The 19,540-nt window shown below is 45.8% G+C and overlaps 1 long non-coding RNA gene across 1 annotated transcript in view; it reads left to right on the forward strand.

The window, feature by feature from the left end:
- Positions 1-358: 358 nt before the first annotated feature.
- Positions 359-19,540, forward strand: part of LOC138467152 (uncharacterized) — a 31,020-nt gene continuing 11,838 nt past the window's right edge. The window contains exons 1-2 of the long non-coding RNA XR_011268077.1: positions 359-552; positions 656-752. This is a non-coding gene — a long non-coding RNA (uncharacterized lncRNA). The remainder of the gene's footprint in view (positions 553-655; positions 753-19,540) is intronic.

Raw genomic sequence — 19,540 nt, forward strand, 5'->3', positions numbered from 1 at the left:
CTGCTGTAACTGTATTCCGCGTGAATTTCTAAAACAGATGAACGCAGCATTCAGTATGTGATTCTTATGAATCCTCCGATGTCTATCTATTGCTGCTCACTGAGCATGTTAGCAGTTACATTTTAGAAACTTACCGTTTTAACGATCCTTAATGTTTTAAGTTGCCAGCGAAGATGGAAAGAACTTGCAGGGTAGTCTCCATGGAGTCCCTTGCAAAGCTTCGGGGCATTGCTTACCTTACTTAGCAACCGCTGACTATATGCAAAGCGTCATGACGTTGTGTTGTGCCGCATCCTCACCATGGAGCCTCATGGGGATTGTAGTTACTACTGCTCTAATTCGTGTATTAGTTATCAGACTAAATACACATTGTATACTGTGTTTTATAATGCACTTTACGATCTAATTAGATAAACATCGGAGGTTTCGTAAGAATCACGTACTGAATGCCGCGTTCATCTGTTTTAGAAATGCACACGGAATACAGCTACAGCAGAAGAATTCCCCGTATAAAGTTCTTTCGGATATTCAAAGAACTACGTCCACGAAACTGTAAGTTTCTTTATTTCAACTTCTGCATAGAAGTAGTATCAGACTGAAAGTGATATTTTCTTAAAAGTACATACAGAATGCCACGTCCGCTTGTGTTTTGTAGAACCACACACAGACGGAAACGGCAGATGAGTAACTTCCTCAGTATTTACTGGGTCCTGCAGAAAGTCTAAACGGCTGCACATTAACATCCTGCGTCGGTAAGTATAAACTAATTCTAAACAATAAGCTAAATGCAGAATACTCTATATACTATACTAATAGGTACATTCTCTATTTACAGAGAAACTCGCATAGAAATAGCGCAGTAACCCTAAGCAGCTATCTAGTAGAAGAGGGAAAAGATCAAAACGCTTTCCAAGTAAAAACAAGAAAACGTGTGATGCAACAACACGTGTTAAGGTAAAATCAAATACTTGAGAATCAGTGATACACATTTAGATCTTAATAGATATAACCGGATGGTTTAACTTCCTAATATGCGATAAAGGGATTTTCCTCAGGTGCACCATCCAGTGAACACGTGAAATTTGTGATACCAAAAAGGAAACTTAATCAACTGATGAACCACAGAGCACAACATCACTAAGCAATAATAGGTGAAGTATAGTGATCATAGGATGTGACATGCCATAAAACTAAATTTCAAGGGAAGTACTTTTAATTATGAGAGGTTACAATTACTGACCAAAACTCTGAATTTGTTGTAGAAAATGTGTTGAAAACTGAAGAGGAACTGTTTTTTGCTCTTGAAGAAGAGCCTTTTTATTTTAAAAAAATTGCAAACATTGTTTTGTTTCTATTATCATTGAAAATGTTATTGTAACTACAATTGTTAAGAATTTTGCATTGCACCAATAACATGATGAATGCTCAAAACACTAATGTCCATATTGAGTAAAACCACTATGATATTCACAAACTCATTATGATCAAATTGTATTCTTTGAAAAATTGTTGACATTATTTGCAAACAAATTGCTTGTCATTTAAACACATAAGTTATAGTAAATATTGACTGAAGTGTTCTTCAGTATATATAGGTGTGCATGGGACGGAGTGTCCATAAATTGTGGACACTTAGACTGTTTCCATTATAGTGAGGGACTTTCGATGCCAGAGTCACATATATTTCTCCCATGCACCCTTAACAGTATACAAATTCCTCTGAGTGATACTTACCTTTATTCACAGAAATTAGGTGTGCTAAACCTTATGACAATTTTCTACATTGTGATATCCCAACTTGTTGGAGTAGCATTACACTTTGGCCAGCACCCATAGAACAACAGTTCTACAGTCTGATACTTTGTCATTACAAATATGTCCTTTTCAAAAATAAACCTAATCACATCCAAAAATGCAACTACATCAGCCTTTAACGAAGACGAAGTAATACGAATTCTGGGTCTCATTAACGAAACAGAGAAATCGACTTGAACTTCAGAAAACCCAGAACGACTGGTCAACAAGCATGAAAAACTAATAAGAAAGGAGATTGCACAGAAATTACATGCATCCACTCTAGACCAATATTACAAATCCCAACCGATCCATCGTGGTCTAAGAGTCTACTTGAGACCAACTCTTTGCTGAGAAAATTGCGACTTTGTACTTAGATGGGAACGTCCCGGGAGGAGAGCTCAGCGCAACGTGTTCGCTTTGGAAGCAAGACGACACGAAGCAACACAGGTTCGATCCCCGGGTCCGCGCTTAGAAACCACTGGGTATTTAAGCGCGTAATAAATACGCAACTAAGACACACACAAAAAAGAATACTTCCTGTAACAGTGCCTCGATGCCCACGGGCTGTGTGAGCGCTTTAAAAATGCAAATAAATAAAAAATTAAAAAAATGTATTTTGAATAAATGCTTGTTAGACCTCATATTCTTGACCATAGAAGAACGAACTTCCTCCTTAACAAAAATAGATACCGAGATTTCAGAATGGAAAGAACTGACTAATCTAACATCTGCAAAAGAACCTAAGATCATACTTCAAGATACCAACACCAAACTTCAGTCATACAAGTGATATATTGAACAAAGAAAGATTAGGAAGGTCCGTCGCAATACATTAGACTACTCACATGACATAGTGTACACGTGGCAAGACTTTTATCATTAAAATCAGCAACAATTTAAGACATACCCACCACAAAAAACTCCAAGAAGAGATAGCAAAAGTACAGAACCTTCGAGCGACAACTCAGACAGCAGTAGAGAAATTTGTTTCAGGCGACTTCGAACATCAATATCCCCACCTTAGTAACAGAAATTCCAATTGCCAAAGAGATACGTCCTTTTTAGACAATGGAAAGTCAGGAGATGAAACAAGGAAATTCAGAAGAAGAAAGAGAAGACAAAAATTACAAGTTAGCCCTGACCGCAGGGCACATGTTTTATAAAAATACTTGCTGGGAACCTTGTGCATACTCACCTCGTGGGGGTTCATCTCCGCAAACCTTGACACACCAGCAACACTGTTCTCCTCACCTCAACAAAGAAACCTGCAAGGGGAAAGAAAGCAACATTAAACCTCACGAAAATAGACATTTGCATGTACTTATAACTGCCAGGCCACAAAAAAATAGAAAGCAAAGCGCAAGACGATATAACACATACCAGTGAACAGTCTCCACTGGTTGCAGCTGGACTGGACCAGGACCAGTGACGTAACTGGTCAAGAGCTGAGCTTCCCACACTTGCATCATATAGTGAGTCCAATCCTCTTTGGGATACCACTGGGAAGTAGGGTAGGGAAAGGCCAAAACCAATGGTAACACTCACTCCTCTCCTTTTAGGGGATTCAGCCGAGGACAAGCCACATGGGTGCAGACCACTTCACTTCAAACCCTACTCCTTTCAACTTAAGCACAGCAGAGCGCCTTTCAGTAGTGCCTTACGTGGTTGTGGTGGGAGAGGTGTGGGAATGTCCACAAGGAAGACCAGACGTCCCTGCAAGACATCACATGAGTGTAAAGCTAACCCCACATTTCTAGTCTTGCCTGGACCTCATGGAAACCTCAGAGGTGGACCAATTAGCTAAAGTCCTGGGAGGCCTAAGGTCAGAAGTACACACAGCCCATTCTGAGAAGAATGCCTTAAGAAGGGAGCTCATGGTCTATAGGGAGAGAACAGAGGAACTGGGAAGACGCCTCACCCAACCTCAAGCAGGACAAGCCCCTTTACTGGGGACCCCGATGGAGTCGTCACTAATACCCTGGTGGCAATCTCCTCCCATATAGCCTGGGACAGCAGCCGCTACCTGATCCTGACCCTGGGCGTAGATCATGTGGCAAGGGATGACTGCCGGGAGGAAGTGATAACTCCATTGGAAGGAATTCAGTATTTCCCCCTCTCGTATGAAGAAAAACCTTTGCTGCCAACAATTCTGATGCATATTATCACTCTAGCCAAGATACCATTCATACCTCACACATATTTAACACAAACCTAACATCTCCTGTTTCTAATGTTTTCCTAAGTGAAAGTTCTGGACAATCACTGTAGAAAACTTAGAGATTATTTGAAATCCAACTCCCATAAAGCCCCCAACTGAGACGAGGAAGAGGAGTGAGGATGAATTGATGCAGATTGAAGAAAACTCAATCTGAAAATGCGGACTAGTTGTTTTGAAAGATTACAAGTGCGGGGGACATTTAAAAATGCTGTCCGCACTCAAACTGCAGAGAGAGCAAAGCAGGAGAAGTAAGCAGTATGAAAAAGGACCGTACCAGAGGAGATCGAGAAGGCAGACAATTTCCAAAGGCTGTTCGATATTCCCAGAGCTACTTTCCGGCATGGCGTGAGACCAGGAGAGACGCTACGGGTACAGCTGGAGGACTGCCAGAACACCAGCTGCAGCAGCAGAGCTACCGGAGACAAGGTCATGCTGAAGGGAGTGGTCTTTGGTCCCAGTGGCGAAGAGAAGCAGGCGGGTGAGCTGTAAGCCGCTGGTAGAGCTGGAGGAAGATCTTCAGAGTGACAGGGTTTGTCCCAGAGAGGAAGATTCACTGCAACGATGTGCCACGGGTCGGGAACGCTACGAAACACTGGAGAGTTTGTCCCAAAGCCATAGGGGACCCCGGGGCGTACCGACAGGCATGTCAGCCAGCAAAACATATAAGAATATTTGAATACCGAACAAATGAAGTGCAAAAGCAGAACTTGAACAAGTCTCCATACAAAGAATGCCGATATGGGGGAGGTTGGAGCAAGTATAACCCTAAGCAAATAAATGATAAAGGAATAAGCACAGCGGCAGAACTTGAACCAATCCTCATATATGGGATATCAATGTAGGGAAAGTTGGAACAAGCCATATCTCAAGCAAATAGAAAGACAGTGAAGTCATACGGCGTTGTGTTAAGAATCAAAGAACAACTCCTGATGAAAGGAACACATGAGGCAATGAACATTTGGGGGGAGAAGATACCTGGCAGGGGAGTATTCTAGTGGATCTGAAGAGTTTACTAGAGGACTCCTGGTAGGGGAGTATATCAGAAGGTCCATTAAAGTTGTACAAAGAAATGTACTTATTTTACAAAGCACATGGTGAAAGCGGATTCCTGGCAGGCGAGTATACTAGGAGGTCTATCAAAGTTGTATAAGGAAATCTACTTATTTTACAAAGCACATGGTAGAGGAGTATACCAAAGACACTTTTGCAATCCTAAAGGAACTGATGTTTGAGAGACACATTTGGTATCCTAAAGGAACTGTTGTTTGACATTTTCGCCATCCTATCTAAATATCCAGGGGAACTGAAGGATCCAAGGATTTCTCCTGCTTCTAATGGTTTAATTTATTTGTTTTGACTATGAGCACTTTTTCCCGAGCAAGATATTTCCTCACACCCTTAGTTGCTCATTTTTAGTGTGAGGGTCAGATTAGTATGTTTTGGACACAAGGACAGCTTATACGTTTTGATAACTTAACACATACTGATCTTTAGTGTTAGTTTCCTAGATAGGAAAACTCTCTTTAGGATAGGGAGAGAGAGGCCTTTATCCAACCCTTTTGTTTTAATAAAGATGTCTGATGTTAAGAATATTACAGGTTTGTGTTAGCCTCTCATTTCTGACCCCTGACAGTACCCATTCAGGTGGTTAGACCCGCTTCAGGAGCCCTCGGCTCCTCCAGACCGCTTCACGGGGGATACCCAAAAACGTGCAATGTTTATGAACCAGTGCCGACTTAATTTCCTCTGTAGACCAGGGGCATTCCCTGATAACAGATAAAGGTAACCTTCGTACTGACCTATTTGGGGTGCGGGGGGGGTCATGTGGCCACTTGGTTGATCCCATTGGTAGAAAGATGATCCCATACTGCTTAACTTCCAGGGGGTTTAAAGGGCGCTAGAGAAGTTATTCGCCTGGAAACCTCAGGCGCAGGCCCTTGACAGCGAGCTGCTAACCCTCCGGTAGGGGTCTCAGGACTTGTTGGGGTACATATTTATTTTATTTATTTATTGTGTATTTATAATGCACCTATACAGCAAAAAGGTGTTTCAAGGTGCATCAAGACAAGGGGGAGGTACAGTGGAGAAAACAAAACAATAACATTCGTCTAGATCTTGAGACATTCGTATGTGCAGTAACAAGAATGAAGGGGAGGGGGAGGAGGGGAGGGGAAGGTCGGGGGGAACAGGGAAGAAGACGAACAATAGTGTTCCTACTAGGTCAGGAGACAATTCGGAGCGTGCAAGTGCAGTAACAGAAATGAGGGGACAGGGGGAGGAGGGGAAGTGAAGGATGGGATATCCACATTTAACAGACTAGTAGCAGAGATGAACTGGCCCAATGATAAGAGGATTAACCTCTTTTATAGGGGTCTCCATAGAGTACTAAAGGATGTATTGGCTCAGGTAGTGAATACACCAGACAACTGCCCTGAGTACACCGATTTAGTAGTTTAGCTAGGCCACCGTTTGCAGGAAAGAAGGAAAAGAAGGACTGACCACTCGCGTTCTGATACATGCCTTAAGTATGTACGACAAAGAGAACACCCCACGCGTACCGCTGAAAAAACCACCGGAACCCAAGCAGTTGGGCAGCATCCGCAGACTGCTAACTAAAGAAGAAAGGGAAAAATGCAGACAACAGCAGCTGTGTTTGTACTGTGGAAAGGCAGGACATTTCCTTCGTAATTGTCTGGCAAAACCACCCCGAAAGGCTGTTGGCGCCTTGGACACTTTTGCCCCAACAGAAAACCTGGAAAATGAATGTCTGGCAGGTGCTGAGGCGCTAACTATGTGCGAGTTTCATTCCTGACTCCTCACAGTACTCACAGTGAAGCTGTTCTTCCCTTCTGTGATTGTAGGTACTAATTTTGTCATGAGGATTGGGAAAGCCTTGACTTGGTATGGTCGATTCCTTGCCTCACTGCATCATTGCATTGCTTGCCATTTTGTTCCTTGGGGCATAGGAATATAGATTGTTTTTTTAACTTCACAAAATGGGTTTATTCAATGAAAGATTGCTTTCTATGTTTTTTTTGGGCAGATTTGGTATTTTTTAGTTCAGTGTACTGAATTGTATAAACTGGAAGCTGGTTGGGAATGTCAAACTAAGTTTTTCTGGGAATGTCAAGGTTTTGCAAAGCTTACTATGAATATCAAGCTGGGTGCGTACTGGGAATGGCTAGTTTACTGGCAAGCTTACTGAGAATATCAAACTAGGAGTTTACTGGGAATATGTCAGCTCCAGGCCCTGTCCCGAACTGCATTCCCAGACATAGCACAGTGTTCACAGTGATCATAAATACACCTTTGCCTTAAGGGGAACATGGCATGTGTACATCGGTTGCCAACCAATGTGCAAATGAGAGGAAGGTGGAGGGCACTTTTTGCCCCAGGACACATTGTGGGTGGGTGTGATTTTGCAGATAGGCGAGCTGTGCCAATGACCGCCGCTCACACTATAGGGGCATCAAGGACTGTCATTTCATCCATGTTTCCATGTGACAAAGGAAAGGATGTCTTTCATCACACCTGAGCTGAGCCAGTAGGTGCACAATCTTGAGCAGAACAATAGTTCTGTGCACGCGGAGACCTGCAACTCCTTAGCTAAGTGAAAGCCGAAAGACCTGAATGCTATCGAATCCAAATCTCTATACTCTTATTGTCATGAATGCTGTGCATATTTCCTAGGGTGAAAACATTGATAAAATACCAATGAAGAAGACCTGAAATTCAGATAACAGTCACTCATTCTGTTCCCATGTACTCTAACTACACTAATAGATAGGTTATTTTAGGAAAATGTTTGGGGCAGCAAAGACAAAACTCGTCCGACGAGGTAGAAATAGTTTAAGCAGCCTATGAAGAGGAACTTGAAGAAAACGGCCAATGTATACTGCATTACACAAACTACCTACCTCATGACTGTCCACGTCCAGTTAAAGTGAATCAAATGATACTGATCAAGAACAGATACTCCACCATCCTTTTAATACCAAAGATAATGGACCCTGTGGATATTGTAGCAGTGGTAACTGTCCATAGCACAAACAATATAGCTGGAGAGCTAACCCAAGATCTGGAAGAACTCCCTGAAACAGAGCTTTCAGTAGAGATGCTGACCCTCTCGCGGGCGCACTAACTCTGGGTATGTAGAATAACCATGTTAACATACAGAATTCATACTCAGGTTTATAATAGCGCTGTCAAGGTTGATAAAAGTTTAGCACATCTGGAGCATGAACTAACGGAATAGGTGCAGGAGGAGAAGAAGCTGCTTAAAACCTGCCTCACAAAGGAACTGTGCACGATTGAAAATCTAGTATATATGGTAGTCCCCACCAAACCTTGTGCTGAGCCACAGATCCCAATGTCCTATTTGAATCAAACAAAGGCAAACACTGCTTCGGGGGAGGAGATCTTCAGCCACCAAACAAAAGCGGCAGACTGAGGGAATTGAACAAAGAGAGAAGGTATCGGCAGAAACAAAACGCGAAGGCTGACCTAGCTCTCACAGGTCTAATCTAAATAAAAAATAACAACCGGAAAGAGCCAGCAAATATACTGCCATTGAACTGCCGTTTAGTAAGGCCTGTCGAGAAAGTGGCCATAACAGCGAAGGGCTCTGGGAAGATGGGATTCGAGACACTGACTGCCGAGGCGGGAAGTCAAGCAGATGGCCAACTGTCCATGTCTGACAAGAGCACTTAAAAGACCAAATCAGTGCAGGTGGATCCCCTAATTAAATGGAGGAAACCTAATCTGTACATTTAATGAAAGGACCCACAGGACCAAGGGCTCGTATGAAAGGAAGGAGATTGCTGAAATACGAGAGGTCCTGGGAGTAACTGATGTCTCCTTTAAAACATTTACTTGCAAGAGAATTGTATCCGATTGTATGTATTGTGGGAGATGTAATGTCAGATTTGGTTTTAATGATCCGCACCTAAGTACATGTCTAATTCAATGTAAGGAAGAACTGGAGAAAAAGGATATTATGGTCTATATGGATGTCAAATCTAAGAATTGTCATCTGCATGATTACTGGTTTGGAAATTTAAGCTCAAACACAGGCCATTTATGGATGAAGGGCTCTGATATCAATGCTCTCTCAAGCACAGGTCACAATATTGATGACGGATCTGTCATCTCAAATGGACTCCCAAACCTAGATCTTAAGAAGGGAGGTGGAGACGGTTCCAGTGTGGGGCACAAGACATGGTTTACTAGAGCATGTATTTTCAAAAACCTCAATCCCTTTAGTTAAAAGGCATAGGGTGTGGCGTTTAGGCTGGAATCAAGCAGTTTGACAATATATTTGAATACTGTGTGATGGAATGTTGCAGGCATTAAAAAGAAGTGGGATGAGGGCTGGTTGAGTTATCTGAGAGCATTTGACATTACCAATTTGCAGGAAACATTGCTTAAATATGAATTTACACTGCCAGGCTGCCTTACATACGCACAAAATGCAATTGAAAGTAAAAGGGGGCGTAGTAAGAGTGGGCTGTTAACTCTGAAAAGCAAGTCCATTCCGTTTAAGGTGGAAAAAATACCTCACAAAACAAGAAACCTCATAGTGTTGATATTGCAGGATGAAGACTCACAGAAAGTTGTTGATTGTTAATATCTGTAACCCGCCAACATCAGGGTACACATTTATAATGAAGAGAGGGTCCATGGAATGCCCCTCTTGACCCCTATAAGCATGACAGTCCGAAGAGGCAGACACGCAAGATGCCACTCACTGTTTGGCCAGCCCCCAGGAGGGCCAATGACCTCTACATATGAGAACAGATATTCTCTTAGACAACCATTTAAACCAAATCCATCTGACATCTTCATGGATACAGGTGCCTCAACACTGGACCTGGTGGAATAATGATAAATACCCAACCTTGCTGATATCATTAGAGATACCACGACATAGTAACGTTAGCCAGACATAGTAACGTTAGCCATGAAGCAAACTCGCATCCATGCACAAAGTTACACCGACGCACACGTGTACACGCGAAGAACATACTCACACAGTTCTTTAGACAGAGGATAGATACATATATATATACTATCGAAAGCCTATCTTATTTTCTCTCATTAGCCAAATGCAGAAATGCAAGAAATGCAGAGCAAGCTTGCAGCCGCTTATTGCAACTAACCATATGGAACTACAGGATCGTATAAGGAACCTGGAAGAGACAAGTACCACTAACCCATGAGGAAAATACTACAATATAGACATATAGAAATCCCAGCATAACTATAGTAGAGTTACATAAAGCCACAGGCCTCCTACTAAGGGTCGAAGGAAAACAGATTTTAAAGCATGCTTCTCAGAACTGGGGCTCACAGCCAAGGTCAGAGGCGAGCAGAACATTCCTAGCTCCATGGACAGGGAGCCACATGCAAAATAGCAGAATAAATCCTCAGTAATTGCAAACCAAAAAACTCAATTTTGCAGTCCTAACCCACGTGGTGCGGCCAAGCCGAACAATAGCCATTTACCCGCGGTGGGAAGAGGAGCAGTTCCCAGCGAAGCAGGCAAGAACTGATACATGTGTTGTCTTACAACGTTGCAACCTGCAGGCACTCTCTAAGGCAAAGTGGTTATACTGATGGCAACAATGGGGACACATGGGGCCTCATCACGAGTATGGAGGCCGCCATGCCCTTAATAAGTATACCGGGTCCCAGTACCGGGTTCCTTCAATGAGGAATAACCGGGTCATTCCGACTTTGGAGGACCCGGTAATTCCTCCTTGAAGGAACCCTTCCCCATTCCCATTTGAGCCCCCATAGGGCTCAATGGGAATGGGGAGGTAGCTAATAACGGGCCCGCAAATATCGGGCCAGTTATTAGCTCCCTGGTCCCCTCGCGGGACCCGCAAAGGACGTCTGTTCTGACCAGTCGTCCTTACCTGGTCCCGCAAGGGGACCTCGTAATAGGGCATCCTGTAATGAAGGGGGCCGGTCCCGTACCGGCACCCTTCATTACGGGAGCGCCCATGTTGTAATGAGGCCCATAGTCTTTCTCATCTCCTTGAGAAGGTACACGAAGCGCTGAGAACAGAGCTGGGTCCCAGTCCTGAGGAGACCCGCTCCAGCCAATCAGGGAACACAAATCCAGGGGTGGATGGCAAAGGGCAAGGGCCAATGGTAATCCTCCGACCCTGCAACAATGTAATAGATAGTTTTTGGGGAAGGCTCAGGCAAAGCCACCTGACATGCAAGAGCCAGTCAGCTAACCTATATAAGTGCCGTCTATAGGCACTACCACCCCAGCCACCCAACTGTGTAAGCTTTTGGGTTTTTGGGGAAGAGCCCCAACTTGTGATGACACATGCCAACAAAAGCTCCTGACACGGGCTCAGGAGAAATGATTGCTGGAGAATTATTTCCTGTATGATCCCTGTGGGTTATGGAAAATAAAGGACAATTCTAATTTGCCCATGGCTGGGTCCTCTATCTGTTTACCGGGGGAGGGTTTGTTGGGCCCTGGGTACTCAGCTGAACGGTTGTTGTGTAGCACGAACCCCGGTCCTCTGGTATACCAATACAAATTGGAAGCAGAGGGATGTTTCACTAGGTCCGTTCGGCATAGAGCTGCCTCTTCCATCGCAACGCCTGGAGGGCTGTAAGGCGCCCCAGGGAGCCCGAGACAAACGGTGGTGCACCCTGTGCAGAGGCCGTCAGGGACTGCTTTGGAAAATATCCTGCCCGCTGTCTGTGAGGAGCACCGCGGACCAGAAGGGCGGTTTGGCAGTTTTGGGAGGAGCCGGTGGCTGAGCAGCGTCAGTGGATCACAGAGTGTAAGTATTGACTCAGCCTCATGGCAATTGAGGGGGGGTGGTAAAGAAATGCTGGGTGTGGGATGGTGATGAGTATCGTTGAAGTATTGTTGAGTTTTGTGAAGTTTATTGAGAAAGGAGCAGAGGTAGATGTCATTTGTTCGTGGTTAGGGAACATTCGAACTTGTGGTAAAAGGTTCGAGCGGTTAGCATGGACTATTGACTTAAGGGTACAGGTGACAGAAGTTATGTAAATACTGGATTTCCTGTGGATTGGGCGTTTTAGCTAGGGTCATGGATGATGGTATCCCTATGTATAGGGCTTAGCAAATGGAGCCAGCTTGAACTGCGGAAGGTGTTCTTCTGGTTAAGTCTCGCAGAGGCGTTTTATCTACAAGGCAACGCTGTAGGTACAGATTGAGCAAGTGAAATATTGGTATCCCCTGTTGGGAGGCAGGACGACGGCCGTGGGTATATCTTGAGTTTTTATGGAAATATGAGTATAATGGGACAGTGGGCCTCATTACGCGTATGGAGGTAGCCATGCCCTTGGTAAGGGCATGGCTACCTCCATACCGGGTCCCAGTATCGAGTTCCTTCAATGAGGAATAACCGGGTCATTCCGACATTGGACGACCCGGTAATTCCTCCTTGAAGGAACCCATCCCCATTCCCATTTGAGCCCCCATAAACGGTGCCGTTAATAACGGCCCGTTATTAGCTCCCTGTTCCCCTTGCGGGACCCGCTAAGGATGCCTGGTTTTACCAGGCGTCCTTACCGGGTCCTGCAAAGGGAACCTCGTAATTGCGCATCCCGTAATGAACAGTGCCGGTCCCGTACCGGTACCCTCATTACGGGAGCGCAAGCCTCGTAATGAGGCCCAATGTCTTTGTGAGCTCTATTGGTGGTTTTTGTAATTCTGTTACTGATTGCAGAGGTGACGTCACTAGTAAAGTCTGTGTATAGGACTAGGCGAGTACGAGGAGCTGCAGAATTTGGTTTTGACAATCGAACATTTACGGAGTAGGCTGTACTATGGCGGAGTGCGGAAAGGCGCATGCGCAAGATTGGGGGGGGGCCTGAGGAGGCATAGTTGCAGAAGAGCGGTGCGCGGAACACACCTGAGAGGTTTGTTGGGAGCCAGAGAAGCCTGTGATGTTATGAAAAGAACTGGTATCTGTGAAATTGAAAAAAAATAAGATAAATTGCATTTTTGTGTGTGTATAACAACAGAAGTGTCGAAAACCGCACATTGGAGTCAAGCAAGTATTAAAAGCAATGTATTATGGTAAAGATGCGGGGGACACGCCCTTACAGCATCAATGCAAGGCCCTTCTGTGATATAAGGACAGGATTTTTAAATATAGCACGGAATGGACACAAAGCACATAGGGTAAATGTCTAAGCCATGGCCAAAAGGCGGAAGCTTCTCCAAATACACACACACATACAAGAGGTTTATAAGGGAAATAAGTTGAACAATCTTATTGGCAATATTCGAGCTCTGGAAGATGTTCCAGAACGACGGAGGGGATGTGGCGTGGCATCAATGATATGATAGTTTATGATATGATAGTTTATTTATATAGCGCCTATACACAATAGGCCTCATTACCACCCTGGCGCTCCCGGTACAGGACCGGCACCCTTCATTACGGGAGCGCCTATTACGAGGTTCCCTTTGCGAGACCCGGAACAGACGTCTGGTAAAACAAAAGGTGAGGGAGAGGGGTGCAGAAAGTGAGGGGAGGAACAAAACAAGCGACTATCGTACTAGGCCCGACGACATTTCAGATAGTGCTGGAGGAGGGTGGGGAGGAAAAAAACAGTAATGGGAGGGTGGAGGAAACAGACGAAGTTGCTATCATATTAGGTCCAGGGACAATTCTGATAGAGTAAGTGCATAGAAGAAAGTAAGGGGAGGAGATAGGAAAAGGGAGAAGGGAAAGGAGGAGAGAACAGAGAGTAGCAATCAAAAAGAGTGGAGAAGCAAGAGGGGAGAGCGAATACAATTGCAGAAGTCAGTAGTAAAACATAATGTTGCAAGCCAAGATACAAGATGAAGATGGGAACAGCATGATTCAGGGCCACCATGAGTAAAAGATGCAAAGGAAGTCCAGCATGAGAGTTGAGAAAGGGTGACACACCGTGAATCAATGAAGTCCATAAAGGCAAATCCAGCATTGGCCACAAGACGGTGATGGTGAAACCAGAATGTGTCAGGACAGACTCCTTCTGAAGTAGGCTTGAAGGTGGTGAGGGGGGAGCAGGGTAGAAGAATCAAGCAAAACAGGCAACACCTGTGTGCGAGAATGGTGGGAGCACAAGGGAACATGACGGGGGGACCAGAGGGGGTGGGATGGCCTGGGGGACAGAGGGAGTAACACATGTTGGTGCATGCTTACATGCTGTCTGAGCAGGGGTTTGAGCCCTGGGTCCTCCCAGTCCGAACAGGTCCAACAGGAATGGCCCTTTTCTCCGTCTGCCCTTCACTGCAGACGCCCGGGCAAGAGACGCCCTTGATCTAATAGTTAAAAGCAGGAAGGAAGAGGCAGGGCTAAGAAGGTGGGCGGTGCTTAGGCCAGGTGACCTAGATCCACTTGCACCTGCTCCCCATCTGCAAAGGAAAAGAGGCTGGAGGGCTCCTTAAGTAGGGAAACAGAGCGGCAAGCAGGAAGGCACCAGGTGGGCAGGGCTTACTAAGTGGGGAAAAAGAGCTGCAAGCAGGAAGGCACCAGGTGGGGGCAGGGCTTGCGAAGTGGTGAAAAAGAGCAGCAAGCAGGAAGGCACGAGGAGGGCGGGGCTTAGGCCAGGTGACCTAGATCCACTTGCACCTGCTCCCTATCTGCAAAGGAAAACGAGGCTTGAGGGCTCTTTAAGTAGGAAAACAGAGCGGCAAGCAGGAAGGCACCAGGTGGGCGGGGCTTGCTAAGTGGTGAAAAAGAGCAGCAAGCAGGAAGGCACCAGGTGGGGGTGGGGCTTGCTAAGTGGTGAAAAAGAGCGGCGAGCAGGAAGGCACCATGTGGCCGGGGCTTGCTAAGTGGTGAAAAAGAGCGGCAAGCAGAAAGGCACCAGGTGGGTGGGGCTTGCTAAGTGTTGAATAAGAGCGGCAAGCAGGAAGGCACCAGGTGGGCAGGGCATGCTAGGTGGTGAAAAAGAGCGGTAGGCAGGAAGGCACCAGGTGGGCGGGACTTGGGCCAGGTGACCTAGATCCACTTGCACCTGCTCCCCATCTGCCCCAAGGGATGCTGAGCCAACAGGAGACCCTAGGCGAAAAGCCCTCGCCCCCCAATTCCCCACATCCTCCTGAAGATGGGACAAAGGGGCTAAAGCAGGAGCACAGGGATTATACCATATACGAGAATTAAGAGCAGCGGAGGGGACACAAAACCAATATTTGCACCTCCACTATACACCAAGGAGGAGGGGCAGAAAGGGGTCGGACAAGCAAGAGGGGGAGCAGCCAGTGTGGGAGGTGAAAAAGGGGTGTGCAGCAAAACACAGACAAGTACAAGGGGATGCGAACTGGGAACAGAGCAAAGAAGGGAAGGGCTGGAGAAAATAGTAGCTAACAAGTGGTTGGGAGGACAAATATTTCTGAAATTAGATGGGAAGACAGCGGAAGAAACAGAAGTGGCGAGTAAGGAAGTAGCTGTTCGCAAAGAGAACAGTGAAGCACGAGAGTGGGCAGAGATAATGGAAGAGGTGGAAAGACAAGAAAAAATGAAAGGGAGGAATGCGAGAGAGTAGGAAGAGAAATGCAAAAGGCAGAAGAGAAAGAGCAGTCGCAAGGAGAGATGTGGCGAAAGAGAGCTTGAGGAGATAGCGTAGAAAAGGGAGGAAGAAGAGAAGGAAAAGCAGGTTTTGATAAAGAGGGAGAGGAGGAAGTTAGAAATAGAGCAGCTCATAAGAGAGTGCAAATGCAAAGAGGAGGAGGAAAGCGGGCATCCGGATCGAGTCCATCAGGTCCGGGAGCAGGCATCCAGATACTTGTTAAAACCCCAGCAGCCCTGGCTGGGGGCTGTTTGGGTTCACTCCTGGCGCCTTAGGGGCCAGGCTCATCTTAGAAACCAGTCCTGGCGCCAGGCTCATAGACATTACTTACCTCATGCAGACCATGCTGCAAATGAATCCAAGACAACGTGAGGCCTGGATGGGACTATTTTGTTACACAGACTATTTTTTACTCGGGTGTGGTTCTGGAGAACTTCTTACCTGGAACTACTTTGGAGGCTATTTAAACCACGCCGGAACAGCAGCACATGCTTCGCGTTATTCTGCATCCTGCAGCGTAACGCTCACCGTGCCTGCAAGTCAGCATCCAGTCTTCTGCCACGCCCGCCTCGAATCCGGAGCTCCTAGAAAAAGGGGAAAAAGGAAGAAAAGGTTAGATCACAGACATTATTTTAATTCCTTACCTGATTCCGGATCCAACACGTCTCCGAGCCTGGAAAGGACATTATTCCAGCACGCGTCGCATCGCCAGCAGCAGCGCCGCGTTATACATACCAGTCTACAGCATCTTTCGACTCGGCGCTGCCTCCATCATTTTCTTCGTCGAACTCCAGCATCTGAGGGAAAACAAAAGAAACAACAAGGTGAGCCAAGAGAGCTGACAAATACAATCTCTTACCACCATAGGCTTACCTGATTTACCAGCGGAGTCATTACCCTTTAATACGCCTCATCTTCATATGCCGCACCTATAAAGGGGGAGAAAACAACAAGTTAAACTCATGCAACTTTTACCGGACAATGTTGGGTAATACAGACTCTTACCTGAACGCCATCAGCTGCCTCCAGGCAACATTCTTTTGAACCAGCTGCCATTCAACAAGGTAATGGAACAAGAGTGAACATCGGACATATTGAACTCTTTGAACTTTATAAACCCCGGAGTCAATATTCCTCCGGAACTCCTCCAGTACCTTCAAACCAGTGAAGTAACTGGTATCTACGCGCCCCTGCATGCCATGCAGGATGGAGAGCTCATCATTTAAAAACATAAGGTGAGGTTACTAAAAGGGTATATCAGAGGTGACAAGTGGGGAGAACGAGAACAGTGGGAGGGGGCTATCACTAAAATCCACGGGTGGCTAAATCCCTTTCTCCAATTGCAGGAGAATACTTCTACGGATCAAGCAGACGAGATTAGGCGGGCCAGTCCAGACAGTCATCTCGGCACTACGCATCACGTTGGTGGAGACCGCAGCTGTCCGGGTCCGATCGATGCCACTGTGGGAACCAGGTGAGCGTAACAGAACGCGAAGCCTATCTACAAATCCCCACCCGGGCATAATGGAAACCTCAGAAACCGACCAACTAGCCCTATTGTTAGGGGAACTTAGGGTAGAAGTGCACTCCGCTTATGCCCTCAGGAGAGAACTGATTGTGTCAAAGGAGCGCACTGATGATCTTGCTAGACAAATGCTGCAAAACCAAGCGGGGCAAACCACACTACCTGGACTCAGAGGGAATCCAACTCCCGTTTCATCGAGCAATCCTGTGCAAGTGGTTCTAGCAGGGAGCATTCCTTTAGCTCCACCCGAACGTTTTGCTGGGGACCCAAAAAAGTTTGCCGTGTTTATGAACCAATGCCGCTTGCACTTTTTATGCAGACCTGGAGCTTTTCCAAACGACCAAGCCAAAGTAGCCTTTGTACTATCATACCTTAGTGGCAGCGCAGCGGAATGGTCAATTCCACTAGTCAACCAGGATGACCATCTTCTTCGGGATTTTCAGGGTTTTCAATTGAGCATGGAAAGACTATTCGCCAGACATTCACAGGGACAGGCCCTGGATAACGAACTTTTATCCTTACGACAACGTAACCAGGATCTACTAACCTATATCGCAACCTTCAATAGGTTGGTGGTGGAAACCGGATGGCCAGAGGTAAAACGAATTACATAATTTCATCGTGGACTTCGGGGTGAACTCAAAGATGTTTTGGCCCAAGTTGTGAACCCACCTCAAGATTGCGCAGAATATATAGACTTAGTGGTCCAGTTAGACCACCGACTTCAGAATAGAAAGGCTGATCGAACTAAGTTCGAGAATCGGGTATTGGTTAAACCCAATGTTACCCCCAAAGGAACAGATGCATCAGAGCCGATGCAGATCGGGGGGGTTAAGGGACCCTTAGCTCAAAAGGAGAGACAAAGGAGACAGCAGATGCAATTGTGTCTGTACTGTGGGGCCGCAGGACATTTTCTACGGGATTGCCCTATAAAAACCATCCAAAAAAATAGTCGGAGTTGCTGATAGAAATCAAACAGAGCCTGATTCGGAAAACGACCACGCCTGACAAGCGTAGAGGTCCGCTTGCCGAGCTTAAAGAAGGATACTCAGACCTTGCACCTAATCATACCAATGGTCCTTATTGATCCAAGGCAGCCATCACGTATACACGCAGTAAGGGCATACATTGATAGCAGGGCCGTAGGAAACTATATGGACCACGAATTGGCTTCTAGGATGAATCTACCTCTCTGCAAAAAGACCACTTCGGATGTCATCACCACAGTCGATGGAACTGAAATTGCCTCTGGGCCTGTAACTCATTCCACCGCAGAGATCACACTGTTGGGTCAGCATGGGCATTGAGAGACTATTGTGTTTGATTTAATCAAAGCCCCGCAGTTCCAAATAATACTGGGGATACCTTGGTTGGAAACACATAATCCTTGTATTGATTGGCGAGAGAAGAGAATAACCTTCCCGGATTGTGCACACACCTGTTACTCGGAAAAAACCTTGAACAAAGGCCTGGCCACAGTCGCTAATCCAGTCGTGCAGTTACCTCAGGAATATCAAGAATTCCAGGAGGTTTTCAAAAAAGAACAGGCAAACACCTTACCACCTCACAGATCATACGATTGTCAAATCGACCTCATACCCGGTGCACAACCTCCATGTAGTAGGATCTACGCCCTTACGGAACCCGAAAACCTTCACCTGCGACAATACTTGGACCAATACCTTGGTAATGGCTTCATTCGTCCATCCAAGTCCCCTGCATCCTCAGCTTTGTTCTTCGTGCCTAAAAGGGAAGGTGACCTCAGAACGTGCATAGACTACCGCACATTAAATCAGATCACGGTGAAGAACCGATACCCATTGCCTCTGATCCCCGAATTACTAGACCAAGTAAAGGACGCTTGCATCTACACCAAATTAGATCTCCGAGGGGCATATCATCTGGTACGTGTAAAGAAAGGCGACGAATGGAAGACTGCCTTTTGCACCAAGTACGGATTATTCGAATATCAGGTGATGCCCTTCGGGTTGTGCAATGCACCAGCAGCCTTCCAGTATTTTATGAACGATGTCCTTCGTGAACTCATTGACGTCTGTGTTGTCATATACATAGACGATATTCTAGTGTACTCCTCCTCAGAATCATACCATGTTAGGCACATTCGTGCAGTCCTCGAGAAACTATGCCAGCACAAGTTATATGCAAAATTGGAAAAATGTGTTTTTCATGCTACCGAAGTTGAATTCCTTGGATTTATCCTGACTCCAAAAGGAGTCCGAATGGACTCTCGAAAGGTGGACGGAATTATCAAGTGGCGATCACCCAGTTCAGCTAAAGGGGTACAAACCATGTTTGGATTTGCTAATTTCTACCGCAGATTTATTCCTGACTTCGCACATGTTGTACACCCCATCACAGCACTTTTGCGAAAAAACAAACACTTCTTGTGGACCAAAGAGGCTGAAAAGGCCTTCCAA

This window comes from Ambystoma mexicanum, chromosome 4q (genome assembly GCF_040938575.1).
Source record: "Ambystoma mexicanum isolate Mex_15411 chromosome 4q, UKY_AmexF1_1, whole genome shotgun sequence".
Classification (NCBI taxonomy): domain Eukaryota; kingdom Metazoa; phylum Chordata; class Amphibia; order Caudata; family Ambystomatidae; genus Ambystoma; species Ambystoma mexicanum.